General features: G+C 47.3%; 1 protein-coding gene across 3 annotated transcripts in view; it reads left to right on the top strand.

Moving 5' to 3' along the window:
- Window positions 1-3,487: 3,487 nt before the first annotated feature.
- RFFL (ring finger and FYVE like domain containing E3 ubiquitin protein ligase) overlaps window positions 3,488-14,390 on the top strand; it is a 48,675-nt gene continuing 37,772 nt past the window's right edge. The window contains exon 1 of one of the 3 annotated variants that reach the window (XM_044993676.1): window positions 3,488-3,678. The gene's annotated coding sequence lies outside the window, so the exon portion shown is untranslated. Of the gene's footprint in view, window positions 3,679-4,502; window positions 4,594-14,390 lie in introns of those variants that run through there. The other 2 variants (XM_044993672.1, XM_044993674.1) reach the window with 2 other exon arrangements.

The raw sequence follows: 14,390 nt of genomic DNA, 5'->3' as shown, positions 1-14,390 counted from the left end.
GAGTCCTAGGTGGAGTACAAATTGGGAGATGTGGAGAAGGAAAGGAAACAAATCTAAAAATTTCCAGACGCTGTCATAGATCCATCAAGGTTAAGACTAGAAGGGACTATTAGCTCATCTAGTCTGACCTCAACCTTATGTAACCTGCATTTAGCCAGAGATATTTAAAGCTACCTAAGCAATTTGGATGGTCATTGGGCATCCGGAGCCCTAATGTGACTTTGAAAACCTCAGCATTATACCATGGACATGTGCCTGCAACTTTAACCTCATTGTAATGACGTTTTGTGTGTGTTCTCTTCTGCGTACTTTGTGAGTCTTCTCAGATTCAGTGCCCTCTCGCATTTTCCTGGGAGGTTCAAGTCATTAGGGCAGAGATGGAAACGTCTCCAAGGGCGAAGACCAATTTGTTTCTTGGCAATTACTGTGCTCTTTCTAGCCACCACCAGTGCCAGTCAGAGGAAAGCTTCAGAGGTAAAGTGACTTGGTGGGAGGGAAGGAGGAGGGGTGGGAACTCCATCTAGCTGGAGCAAGGCCAGTGGAAGAAGGTTCCACAACTGGAGAGGATGGACTGTGGGGAATGAGTGGGTTGGGAAGTAGGGGATGTGTGGTAGGAGGTGGGGGGAGAATGGAGGGGTGGACACGAGGAACTATATGAAAGACCACCTCCAAATGTCAGGGTGGCTATTTTGAGTGAGTGGGTGGGAAGTAGGCAGAACGGTAAGGGGAGATTGGAAGAGTTCTCTCCTTCCTTTCCTGTCTCCTCCTCCTAAATGCCCCAAGCCCTGTTGTGATATTTTGACTTGACTTCACAGCTTCCCCACACCATGTATAACAGTAAGTGACTCATCTCATGCACCCAACTGGGGTAGAACATATGGAAATATTTGGAAGCAAGGAAATGAAGAAGAAACTCAACGCAACTGCTATTTCTCAGAGTATGTTTCACAATCATGGAGCGGTGATGCAAAAGGTTTGGAGGAAATTGCTAAGGAGAGAAGGCTTAAACCCCGTAAAGCCGAGCTATACTGTTACAAGCTGTCAAGGTTCCGACCCCACTCTGAACTTTAGGGTACAGACGTGGGGACCTGCATGGACACTTCTAAGCTTAATTACTAGCTTAGATCTGGTAACACTGCCACCATCCAGAAATTTCAGTGTCTGGATCACTTTCTGTCCCCCCAAAACCTTCCCCTTCCTGGGCAGCCTTGAGAGGCTTTTTCACCAAGTTCCTGGTGAACACCGATCCAACCCCTTGGATCTTAACACAAGGAGAATTTAACCATCCCCCCTCCCTTCCCCCACCAATTCCTGGTGAGTCCAGATACAATACCCTTGGATCTTAACACAAGGAAAAAATCGATCAGGTTCTTAAAAAGAAAGCTTTTAATTAAAGAAAGAAAGGTAAAAATTATCTCTGTAAAATCAGGATGGAAAATACTTTACAGGGTAATCAGATTTATATAGCCCAGAGAAAACCCCCTCTAGCCTTAGGTTCAAAGTTACAGCAAACAGAGGTAAAGTCCTCTCAGCAAAAAAGGAACATTTACAAGTTGAGAAAACAAAAATAAGACTAACACGCCTTGCCTGGCTATTACTTACAAGTTTGAAACATGAGAGACTGATTCAGAAAGATTTGGAGAGCCTGGATTGATGTCTGGTCCCTCTTAGTCCCAAGAGCGAACAACCCCCAAAACAAAGAGCACAAACAAAAGACTTCCCTCCCCCAAGATTTGAAAGTATCTTGTCCCCTTATTGGTCCTCTGGTCAGGTGTCATTCAGGTTTACTGAGCTTCTTAACCCTTTACAGGTAAAAGAGACATTAACCCTTAACTATCTGTTTATGACACAAGCTATCAATCCTTATACTTCAGGGAATAAGCTGCTCACCAGAAGGGGTCAGGAAGAAATGTCCTTCCTGGATCAGTGTACCGAGCCTATTTGGTGTTTTCTGTCTTCCTCTGAAGCAACAGACACAGGCTGCTGCTGACAGCAGAATACTGGACTAGATGGACCATTGCTTAGGATGGGGCTGTTCCTACCTTCCTGGTGTTGGCTGTAAGGTAAATGTGGGGGGAGGAGGGAGAGGGTGTTTCATGACAGAGATAATGTCCTGAATCTTCTGGCTGCATTTCAAGCACTTTGCACAGGAAAAGTGTGATTATAAGTGGCATGTATTGTTTTATCAGTAATGTTATGATTACAGGGTCTTGCCTTCAGCTGAAAGGTAGGAGCCAGTGCAAGAGGCAGGGTATTGGATTCAGCAGCCAGAGCCGCGTGGCAAAGCATGTCTTCCTACCAAAGTTGACTTTCTCAATATTTATGATGAAATCATGGTTGAACGTGGCTTGTGTCCTAAATATTATGAGAATCTGGCTAATCTTCATCTCCGTGCTCAGACCCAGCCCTGCTCTAATGCAAACTATGCACTGTGTTCCTTGTACAGAGTGAGATAAGGCACCTTCGCTAGTTTTCCAAATGCAGGAGATTAAATTGAAAACAGAGGGAAAAATGCCTTCTGAGACATCCCTGTCAACCGCAACAAATCTGATGGGGGCTGCTACTGCAAACAAGATGGTCAAATAGCTCCAAGAAGTGAGCTTATCTTGCCTGTACTTAACTGTACCTTTCTGCAGGGAGGACTCAGTAGCACGTCACCAGTGTGATATGTGCATACAGCTGCAAGTTAGGGGAAAACCGCAAAGTGGCCAGGGATATTTAATATGCACCCAGAGCAGGCATGATCTCACTCTTTGCTCCCCAAAAGCCAGAAACAGTAACCTCAATGGAACTCCATTCAAAGAGAAGGAAGAGCAGCTGTGACTGCTCAGGCTCTGAACCCCCCACCGGGCTGGGCTTGGGTTCAGATTTATTCCCCCGGTTGAGTCCCATGCAGGGGTTCAAACCCCAAGCCGGCTCTTGCTTGGGGTAAAGGGTTGAACCCAGATCCATGCCCCACTGGTCAGGGGAGTTGGATCTGAGAGCCAGGTCCTGCTCTGGGGGGATGATCTTGGAGCCTGGGGGCATTCAGCTTTGATCCTGAAACAGGGCCCTGCCCAGGGCTATGAAGCTCCAGCTAGGTCCTGCCTGGGGGCTCCTGGAGCCCCAGGGGGGGAGTTGCAGGGTGCAGGGACCCTGGCACCAGGCTCTGTAGTGGGGTGAGGATAGGGTGACCCGATGTCCCAATATTAGGGGCTTTATTTTATATAAGTAACTCCCCCCCCCCCTCCCTGGAAAAACAAATCCTGCTTTTCCACACTGGCTAGCTGGTTGCCCTGGGTGACGGGACCCGCCCCTGCCTCGGGCGGGATTCGAACCGGCTTTCCCAGGGGCTAGTTATTTCCGCCCGGACGGTCTAAGCACGGCTCCCAGCGTGAGTTGCGCTGCCCCCGCCTCCCCACCAGAGGTCGCTGTGGCGGCGCCGGCTGGCAGGGCCGAGGGGCCGCTCTAGCCCGCCTCTCTGTGGCTTCCGCCGCTCTGGCCCCCGTCTCTTTGGCTGGCTCCAGCCTGGGTGGGGAGTTGTCATAGCGCCGCCGCCGCGCGGGGCGGAGGGGGAGGTTCGGTGCAGCCGCGCGCGCCGTCCCCGACCCCTTCCCCTCCCCCACCCCTCCCGCAGGGGCGGGCCCGGGCCGGGCCATACCGGAGACACCCCGCTCCCGGGAGCGAGGGGCAGAGCAGGTGAGGGAGTGCCCGGGGCTGCCGGGAGGTAGGGTTGGGGGGCCGCGGCAGGAGAGAGGCGGGGTGTCCGGGGCTGGGGGGGGCGGCAGGAGAGGGGCGGGGTGCCCGGGGCTGGGGGACGGAGTGCCCCGGGGCTGGTGGGGGGGGGCAGGAGAGAGGCGGGGGGGGGGTTGGGGTGTCCGGGATTAGGGGGGCGGCAGGAGAGAGGCGGGGGGGCGGGGTGTCCGGGGCTGGGAGGGGCGGCAGGAGAGAGGCGGGGGGGTTGGGGTGCCCGGGGTTGGGGGGGCAGGAGAGGGGCGGGGTGCCCGGGGCTGGGGGGCGGCAGGAGAGAGGCGGGGGGGGGTTGGGGCTGGAGGGGGAGGCAGGGGAGGCGGGGTGTCCGGGGCTTAGGGGGACGGAGTGCCCCGGGGCTGGGGGGGCGGCAGGAGAGAGGCTGGGTGCCCGGGGTTTGGGGGGGACGGAGTGCCCCGGGGCTGGGGAGGCGGCAGGAGAGAGGCGGGGGGGTTGGGGTGCCCGGGGTTGGGGGGGCAGGAGAGAGGTGGGGGGTTGGGGCTGGAGGGGGCGGCAGGAGGGAGGCGGGGTGTCCGGGGTTTGGGGGGGACGGAGTGCCCCGGGGCTGGGGAGGCGGCAGGAGAGAGGTGGGGGGTTGGGGCTGGAGGGGGCGGCAGGAGGGAGGCGGGGTGTCCGGGGTTTGGGGGGGCATGAGAGAGGCTTGGGGGTTGTGTGTGTGTTGGGGGGGTCGTTGGGCTTTGTTCTCTCTGGGGCGGGGGTGAGGAGAAGGGGGCTGTATTGCTGCAGAGGGGTTGGGGAAGGGTTGGGCAGCCCCTTAATAAAGGCTGGTGGGCAAAGCCTGAGATTGTGGGACTGGGAGTTAGGCGCTGCTGTGTTTCTAACCCCTGGCTTCAGTGCTGGCAGGTAAGTCCTGTTCCCGCTCTGTGTGCCTCGCTTTCCCCATGTGTTCAGTGGCCACAGTGACACTGACCCGCCTCGAGAGGGTTGTGAGGCTCGGTTGGTTACTATGTAAATGCTATAAGATAGTGGAGTGGTGTGTAAGTATCAAGTGTTGTTATTTTGCCTAAGCTGTTTGCTCTCATGTGCATTTTATCACATCCAAAGGGCGCTCATTTGGTACAATGCCAGTGGCACTAGGATGCTGTTTTCTTGATGTAATGGAGCCAAACTAATTTCTCAATGAATAACTTTACCCCTATAGTTGAAACACCCTCCCTGTTTTTATGTCATAAACAAAATCAGGCAAAAATTAAATATTTATCTTAACAAAGTGTAAACAATGATGGAAATGTAGCAGGAAGGCATTATCTGAGCCAGGTGAAAAGTAAAGGTAGTTTGACGGTTCTTCAGAGGCTTTTTCCTATAAGCTAGACAAAGTGTTGCCTATGTTGTTGGGGAAGTAATGACATGCCTTCTAACAAACACTACAGTATTATGTTTAATTGTAAATAAGTTTGAAAACTCACTTACAGTCCAGTCTGAATTTGTACAGATTAGGCATTTATGGGGGGAGGGGAGCATGTGCAATCACTTTACATGTTTTGAATGTTAATGGAAGGACTCTTGCACTTCCTGACAGTTCATGTATCTTAATCTAATGTATCTTTATGATAGCAGAAGGCACTCCAAGACTGTAGAGGTAAGGATGATATAAGAACTTAGCTAGCCAGAAGAATTTAGCTTTACAGTTCACAGATTCTAGTAGTGTGCAAGGTGATGTTATGGAAGTGTCATTTATGTATTGTTTACTAAGACTCTGCATTGCCACTGACTTTTTTCACACAATATGTATATGGTATGTCCTAGAGCATGATGTGCAATTCTTAATTAGATTTTCTCTTTGGAGAACTATTATGCTACGGTGTAGTAAGTTGTGTTACTCGGTCTTTCTCACTTGACTGGATCAATAAGGATCTGGACTAAGGGAAATACGTGTCTAGTTTCAGCACTCCCTCTCATTATGCTGGTGATTGGAAAGTACAGTAATTGTTTATTTAGGATTATCTTTCTGCAGGTTTGAAGGCAGTGGGGTTTTTTTCTTACAATAACTGTACTAACTACAAATTGATATGGCATAGATGGCTACATTAGTCCTTTTTGGTTTTGTTTAAAATTTACTCACTATCATAATTTTCACGAGTACCATTTTATTTTGCCAGATCCAAGTAAATTGAACCCATATAAGTATTAGCAGAAGAGTAGCGGGGGTGAACTATCTGTGTTTAAACAATATTTTTATATTATTTCCTGCATGTTCTAGATCAGTGGTTCTCAGCCTATTTACCACTGTGGGTCACACGTGCAGCTCTCTGTGTTAGGTGGGCCTCATCCACACACAACACGATACACCAGGAGTGGCCAAATTAACTGACCCTCCGAGCTGCATATGATAATCTTCAGAAGTTCGAGAGCCACAAGACACACACAACCTGCCCTGAGGGGAAGCGCCTGCTGGGCTGTGGGGCTTCTGTCCTGATGCTCCCCCCCCCCCCCCCCCAGGCTAAAGTCCTTAAGCCACCCCCCGGGCCCGAAGCCCCTAGTCTCACCACACCACTGTAAGGCAGAAGCCCTGAGCTCCCCCTTGCCCAGGCTTGAAGGTGGAGAATGGGTGGGGTGCCTGGGAGGGATCCAGGAGCTGCACTTGAACTGTAAAAGAGCCTCATGTGACTCATGAGCCACAGTTTGGCCACACCTGTAATATACGCTACCTGTATGGCCCTGAAAATGTCACATGGGCCACAGCTCTGCTGATTGGGCCGTGGGTTGAGAACCACTGTTATAGACCCTCACTTCTCTCATATTCAAAATACTATGTCCCTATAACAACTTCTGTGTTCACAATGTTGGTGATGAGAAGGATTTGTGGTTATAGCAGCAAGCTGCGCTATGGATAATCATAACTGGCTTTAATGGAACAACTGGGTCCTATGAAACAAATTGATCCAGCTAAATCCATTATCTTGTCTAGCACACTGGCCAATGCTGGCTGCTTCAGGATGCATCCTGTGAGTGATTGGGGACCTGTCTAACTATAGAGTAGCGTGGTTTGGACATTTCTTCTGTCAGTATTAATCAGACTTTAATGAAAGCAAATTTGTCTTCCGCTGTCATTTATGTCTGTAGATAAATGTTTGTTTATTCATGCCTTTACTGAGGTGAAATAGAATAACTCAGGTTTCCACAAGAGTTACGCTCTTTGAATGGAGTGTCCCTGTACTCTCTCTTCCTATGCTTCCAGGATTAAAAATAAATTTAAAGCAGAAAGCCGTGCAATAATATCTTTAAACTATCTGGGGCTTGTTAGCATGCTAGATGCTTTTATTTTGTCAATCTAATTCCTTCCTGCCTTCCCCATCCCAAACCTGCATTCTGTCTTTGTTGGCTTTGGAAGTATATGCTTTTAATTTTTGTAGCTAAAGATGTACTGATTACTTGTAATACAGTAGCCTTGTAATTCAACCCACCAAGTTTGTTGGTTTCATTTACTTATAATTAGTTTAGGGCAAATTAGTTGAAACAATAGTAAAGAATAAAATTGTCAGACACATAGAAAAACATAAACTCTTGAGCAATAGTCAACATGGTTTCTGTAAAGGGAAATCGTGTCTTACTAATCTATTAGAGTTCTTTGAAGGGGTCAACAAACATGTGGACAAGGGGGATCCGGTGGACATAGTGTACTTAGATTTCCAGAAAGCCTTTGACAAGGTCCCTCACCAAAGGCTCTAACGTAAATTAAGCTGTCATGGGATAAAAGGAAAGGTCCTTTCATGGATTGAGAACTGGTTAAAGGACAGGGAACAAAGGGTAGGAATTAATGGTAAATTCTCCGAATGGAGAGGGGTAACTAGTGGTGTTCCCCAAGGGTCAGTCCTAGGACCAATCCTATTCAATTTATTCATAAATGATCTGGACAAAGGGGTAAACAGTGAGGTGGCAAAGTTTGCAGATGATACTAAACTACTCAAGTTAGTTAAGACCAAAGCAGATTGTGAAGAACTTCAAAAAGATCTCACAAAACTAAGTGATTGGGCAACAAAATGGCAAATGAAATTTAATGTGGATAAATGTAAAGTAATGCACATTGGAAAAAATAACCCCAACTATACATACAACATGATGGGGGCTAATTTAGCTACAACGAGTCAGGAAAAAGATCTTGGAGTTATCGTGGATAGTTCTCTGAAGATGTCCACACAGTGTGCAGAGGCGGTCAAAAAAGCAAACAGGATGTTAGGAATCATTAAAAAAGGGATAGAGAATAAGACACAGAGTATATTATTGCCCTTATATAAATCCATGGTACGCCCACATCTCGAATACTGTGTACAGATGTGGTCTCCTCACCTCAAAAAAGATATTCTAGCACTAGAAAAGGTTCAGAAAAGAGCAACTAAAATGATTAGGGGTTTAGAGAGGGTCCCATATGAGGAAAGATTAAAGAGGCTAGGACTCTTCAGTTTGGAAAAGAGAAGACTAAGGGGGGACGTGATAGAGGTATATAAAATCATGAGTGATGTTGAGAAAGTGGATAAGGAAAAGTTATTTACTTATTCCCATATTACAAGAACTAGGGGTCACCAAATGAAATTAATAGGCAGCAGGTTTAAAACAAATAAAAGGAAGTTCTTCTTCACGCAGCGCACAGTCAACTTGTGGAACTCCTTACCTGAGGAGGTTGTGAAGGCTAGGACTATAACAATGTTTAAAAGGGGACTGGATAAATTCATGGTGGCTAAGTCCATAAATGGCTATTAGCCAGGATGGGTAAGAATGGTGTCCCTAGCCTCTGTTCGTCAGAGGATGGAGATGGATGGCAGGAGAGAGATCACTTGATCATTGCCTGTTAGGTTCACTCCCCAAGGGGCACCTGACATTGGCCACTGTCGGTAGACAGATACTGGGCTAGATGGACCTTTGGTCTGACCCGGTACAGCCTTTCTTATGTTCTTATAATGACCAAGGGTGCGCAAACTACGTCTCGGGGGCCACATCCGGCCCTTCAAATGTTTTAATTTGGCCCTGGAGCTCCCGAGCGGGAGTGGGGTCTGGGGCTTGCCCTGCTCCCCACGTGCCATGGCTCTGTGCGGCTTCCGGAAGCAGCGGCATGTCTCCCCTCCGGCTCCTATGTGTAGGGGCAGCCATGGGATTCCACACTCTGCCCTGCCCCAAGCACCGGCCCCGCAGCTCCCATTGACCGGTAACTGTGAGCATTCATGGCCGACCATACAATTTTCATACCCAGATGTGGCCCTCAGGCCAAAAAGTTTGCCCACCCTTGACCTAGACTGTAAATTCCTTGGGGACTGGGACTGATTTAAATTTATGTTCAGTGCCTAAATATTTTGAAAGGAATATTAAATCTAATGTTTCAGGCCTTAAGCTTGCCTCTGTAGAGATCATGGTGAAACCTCATGTTGAGGCAGGCTATCCTACAGCTGTCTACTGTGGGGATCATACACCTTCCTCTGAAGCACCTGGTTAGACTTACTCAGTTTCTCTAAACTGGAGGTGAGGCTCATCGATCTGTAATTCCTGGAAATTTCTCATGGCTTTTTTTCTAGAAGATACATTTCCACATTAGTGACTTTCAAGTCTTTAGAAACAATTGTTGCTTTTAGAGACAGGCTGCATCTTTTTCTGTATCTCCCAATATCTATTGAGTACCTAGTAATTTACTGCATTTGAGTTTCTCAATTTGCTCTAAAATACTAATTAGATTTCCTTTTTTTGGTAAAGCCACACTGACTTCCTATGGCCCAGGTAACGTTCGAATAGGAATTGGTGTGCCTACATTTGTTTAGCTTGCCCCAAGAGCTAAACTATGTAAGCCGGGTTTTAACCTATGTAAGAGTGCTCACACAAAAATGCATTGATTTAACTACAGTAGTGCAACATCACACTATTAGGTACACTAGTGCAACTTGTATGTGTAGATCAAGTCTACGTTGATATTGTCATCTTCCCTTGTCAGTCTCAAAACAATCTGCACTAAAAAGTCATTTTATGGCATCAGTAAATCGCTTCTTAATACCATACTATACCATTCAGTCAGTTTTGTGGTTGTTAAAATCACCCACTGTAAACATTTGCTAATGAGAGGTTATTTATAGTGCTTTCTGTTTATGCGCAATGATGACATGCTTTGTAGGCTTGCATCATGCATTCATAGTTTTCTTACACATTCACGTCAATATTCCTTGGGAACTTTTTTTCTCTGTAGATAGCGGTGGCTCAGGCTAGCGGCTGAGCAATGGAATTCTTTGGATGGGAGGGGTGGTCAGTAGCAAGTTAAAGCTGCATTGTACTGTGCAAGTAGTGCGTTCTGATACAACACAACTGGTAACTCTGCTGTGGTCTCAGTGAGGAGTCCTTCCTATAAAGAGTTGGATTGGTGGACCCTTCGTCCTTTAACTATTTGCATTGAGCTACTTTTATTCATCACATCTCTAATGGGGTCTTCACAGGTACCTGGTTTTGTAATTTTGAACACAAATGGGTCCTGGAGTCCCAAAATATTTTTTTAAAAAAATAAGTATCTCTCTAATTATAGGAAGATAAATGGCTTCTGTGTTTAGACAATTAGCATTTTTCTCATGTGAATCCAGGGAACTCTTCCCATATGTGCCTGACATTCTAGGCTAATTGCAGAGATGGGTGAAATGTGAAGCTTAATAGATTGTTGGAGGTTTTTGGGGGGTGGGCTGTTTAAACAATAATGAAACTGTTAGATGCCTGCAGGGAAACACTGCTGCCTGTGTGTGGACTTTGCACTGGAGAAAGTTTCAATTGTTCCCAAGCAGAGCTAGCTCCAAAATGTCGCTTTTGTGGCTGCTAGTAGCATAGTAGTCTAAATGACTGACTCTCTTGAGGCCATTATACAAGCATTGCAAAATATTTTTGGAAACAGTTTATTTTTCTGATTCAAATAAAGCTTTGTCTTAAATGGCCCTTCCCACTTTATACTCAAAAGCCTAGAAATTGACGGAGATAATTCTTATGTTTTTTAACTCACAGAATGCTGCAATTAAAAATTCAAGTTCTTCAAACTGGAGACTGATACTTGCATAGTTCATGCCTTGTAGTTTTTAAAGAAATTGAAAAACTTGTCAGTTGTTGCATGTGATCACTTGTTTCCTTATAAGATCAGTCAGCTTCTGGTCTGTGTCACTGTTTCATATCCTTTTCGTGCACAGGGGCATCTGTTACCATTAATAAGTGCAAGTTTACACTACAAAATTAAGTCGACCTAAGTTACGTCAACGTACAGCCGCCACAGTAATTAAATCACTTTTACATATCCACAGTACGCTCCTTGTGTCAGTGGTGCATGTCCTCATTAGCAGTGCTTGCACTGATGCAGAGAGCAGTGCACTATCTGTAGTTACCCCATTGTGCAACTTGCCACCATCTAGCGCAGGGTGTTTTGGGAAGGGTTTGCACTGCCTCTTGGGAGCAAATGAGACACACAGGGCTGACTGGGAACATGGTGCAGTTTTCTCTAACACATAATTTTATCTCCCTCCCATAATGTTTTGTGCCTGTTTTCAAAAGCCCCACAAACCCACGCATCCTCCATCTGTGTGAGAAGCATGGATCCTGCACAGCTTTTTGTTGTGATGAGCCTTGCGAGCATGGCGCGCCTGATTCTGCAGTATATTGCAGAGCTGCCAGAGGAGCTACAGGGAACATGACGACTCCTTAGAGGCTAGGTTGCTGTGGGACATAGAAAGAAACAAGTCAAGGTGTTTGTTGGATTCACAGAGCAGTTGCAGAGGTGGAGTACTGGTTTGGAACCTGAAAAACAAGCACTGACTGTTGGGACCACCTTGTTATGCAGATATGGGATATCTAGCAGTGTCTGCAGAATTTTCGGATGTGCAAGGCCACATTCCTGGTGTGTGTGTGTGTCGCTTTCCCAAGCCCTCCAGTGGAGCGACACCAAAATGAGAGCTGCACTGACCATGGAAAAGCAAGTGGTGATTGCTAGTGATCAGTTGGGAATCAATTTGGAGTAGGGAAATTCACTGTGGGGGTTGCTGTAATGCAAGTGTGCAGGGCCATTAACTGCATCCTGCTATGAAGGACTGTGACTTTGGGCAATGTGTAGGACATAGTGGATGATTTTGTACCAGTGGTGTTCCTGAACTGTGGTGGGGCAATAGATGGCACGTGTATCCCTATTTTGGCACCAGACCACCTTTCCACAGAGTACATCAACAGAAAGGGCTGCTTTTCTATGGTATTGCAAGCATTGGTGGATCACCAGGGATGTTTTACTGACATCAATGCAGGATGGTAATGGAAGGTGCATACACATGCATCTTTAAGAACATAGGCTTGTTCAGAAAGCTGCAAGTAGGGACTTTCTTTCCAGACCAGAGGATTACTATTGGGTATGTTGAAATGCTAGTAGTGATCCTGGGAGACCTAGCCTACCCCTCACTCCCATGGCTCATGAAGTCATACATCAGCCACCTCAACAGCAGCAAGAAGCGCTTCAACTACAGGCTCAGCAGGTGCAGAATGACAGTTGAATGTGCCTTTGGCTGTTTGAAAAGCTGCTGGTGCTGTCTGCTCATGAGATTTGATCTCAGTGGGAAAAAAGATCCCAATGGTTATAGCTGCCAGCTGTGTGCATCATAATATCTGTGAAGCAAAGGGGGAAAAGTTTCTGCCAGGGTGAAGGGCGGAGGTGGAATGGCTGTTTGCTGATTTAGAGCAGCCAGATACCAGGGCTATAAGAAGAGTTCATCAGGGAGTCTTTGAAAGACCATTTTAATAGTGAGCCACAGTAAAGTATGTTGCTGTAGTGTGCTGTACCTGGCACTTTTTTTTTTTTTTGCACCCCGGTATGAACCCTGTAATGAGCGCTCAATGTGTAGTAATATAATATTGCAAATGAATGTACCTATTGCTATTATCTGCGAATGATGTCAGACCCAGCCAGCATATGTTGTAAACTAATAAAGATGAATTAAGTTTCCATAAATAGACTTTTATTCCAAACCCATGCAAACAGATTTATAACAGAATGAAACATTATAAATACAAGGAAAAGAACCTTTGAAGGGGAAAGAAGAGTCATTTTCATTTCACAAACACATACACCAACTGTCTCTCTCTCAGGTCAGTGTATGTGTGGCTGTGATTGCTTGTAGTGGAGTGATGGGGTAGTGCATCAGCCCGGGATGTCTTGGGAATGTGTGGTATGTGTGTAGCGAGGTCCTGGAATGCAGCTATCTATGGGCTGCAGAGGAAGGCGAGCACAGATCTGTTGAACCTGAAGATCAACAAGAGTCTCCAGCATCTCTGTTTCTTGCTTGAGAAGTGCTAGCATCTCCTGCTGCATGTCTCTCTCCTTTTCCTTTGCTTTTCTCCTCTCCACTCTATCCCTGTCCATTCTGTCCACGAGGGTGATCCTCCAAGCCTTGTGCTCAGTATCTGAAGCACCAGAGGCTTGCAGGATCTCTTGAAACACGTCTCTACATGTCCTCTTCCTCCTCCTCCTTATCTGACTGAGCCGCTCCACTGGTGTGGATGGAGAGACCCTCAGGGTCACATTTCCAGCTGCAAAAGATACAGTGCACAGAGGTACTATTGAGAGTGTATTCACAAGATAAACGGAAACTTGGTATGCTGAACTCACTCCCCTCGATCCACACAAGTTACATTCTCACTTCTCCTAGTGATTCATAGAGCACAGTGGCTGTCCCAGCCATGGTGAATACGGCCCAAAGGCAGCGGGTGAGTTGGGACAATGGGAGTGTGGTAGCACATGGGCATGACTAGATGTGGTTAGAGGAATTGAACTGAATACTGGCACCGTTTTCCACAGGCAGTGGTGATTCTAACTGAGATCTCGCTCCTGCGGGTAACGGAGGCTGAAAGGGAACAACTCCTGCATGTGTCTGTCTGCAGACTGGGACCCTATGCTGCTAGCCTGTGTGCTGCAATGGTGCCTGCTGGAGTAATTGCTGAGTGGCGTGGGAAAGTGTCCTACTGTGGCAGAAGAAATAAGGCAGCCCCGCCCAGAAACCTTCAGCAGAGGATTGCGGATTACCTCCAGGAAAGTTTCCTTGAGATCTCTATGGAGGATTCGTGGGACATCCCCGTGCACATAAACTCTTGTGCAGGGCCCTCTCAGCCTAATTGTACAAGGGAGTGAGAAGCAGATAACCAATAGAGGCAAAGTTTCTATTTCACAAGCATGATTTAAAAAAGAGTAAATGAACAGATGTCCCTGCAGTTCTAAAGCAAACTGCCCACTTACGAGAGGTTCCTTCCCCTGCATTAGGCTCGCCTATGCTGGACTGCAGGGACTAGTTCGACTGCTCTGGAATAAACAGGTCCTGGCTCGCTTTACCACTGGATCCCCCGGTCACCTGTCCCCCATACTACTACTCCCTCGTCCAACACCACCACCTCACTATTCACTCCGGGGGCCCATGACTCTGACTCCTCTGAAGTACCACGGGGCTCTTGGGTGGTCTCCGCCGAGGATGGCATGCAGCTCTTTGTAAAAGTAGTGTATCTGTGGCTCTGTTAGCGTCCCTTGCCTTCTGGTATGCCTGCCTCAGCTGCTTGGCTTTCACATGGCACTGCTACGGGTCCCTCTTTTAGCCCTTCTCCCTCATGCCCTGAGTGGTCTGCTCGTAGATATGGGTGTTTCTACAGCTGGATCATAGCTGTGCCTGCAC

The sequence above is a fragment of the Mauremys mutica genome, chromosome 19 (assembly GCF_020497125.1).
Source record: "Mauremys mutica isolate MM-2020 ecotype Southern chromosome 19, ASM2049712v1, whole genome shotgun sequence".
NCBI classification, from domain to species: domain Eukaryota; kingdom Metazoa; phylum Chordata; order Testudines; family Geoemydidae; genus Mauremys; species Mauremys mutica.
Note: the sequence above shows the minus strand (reverse complement) of the source record. Positions and strands in the feature narration are given on the sequence as shown.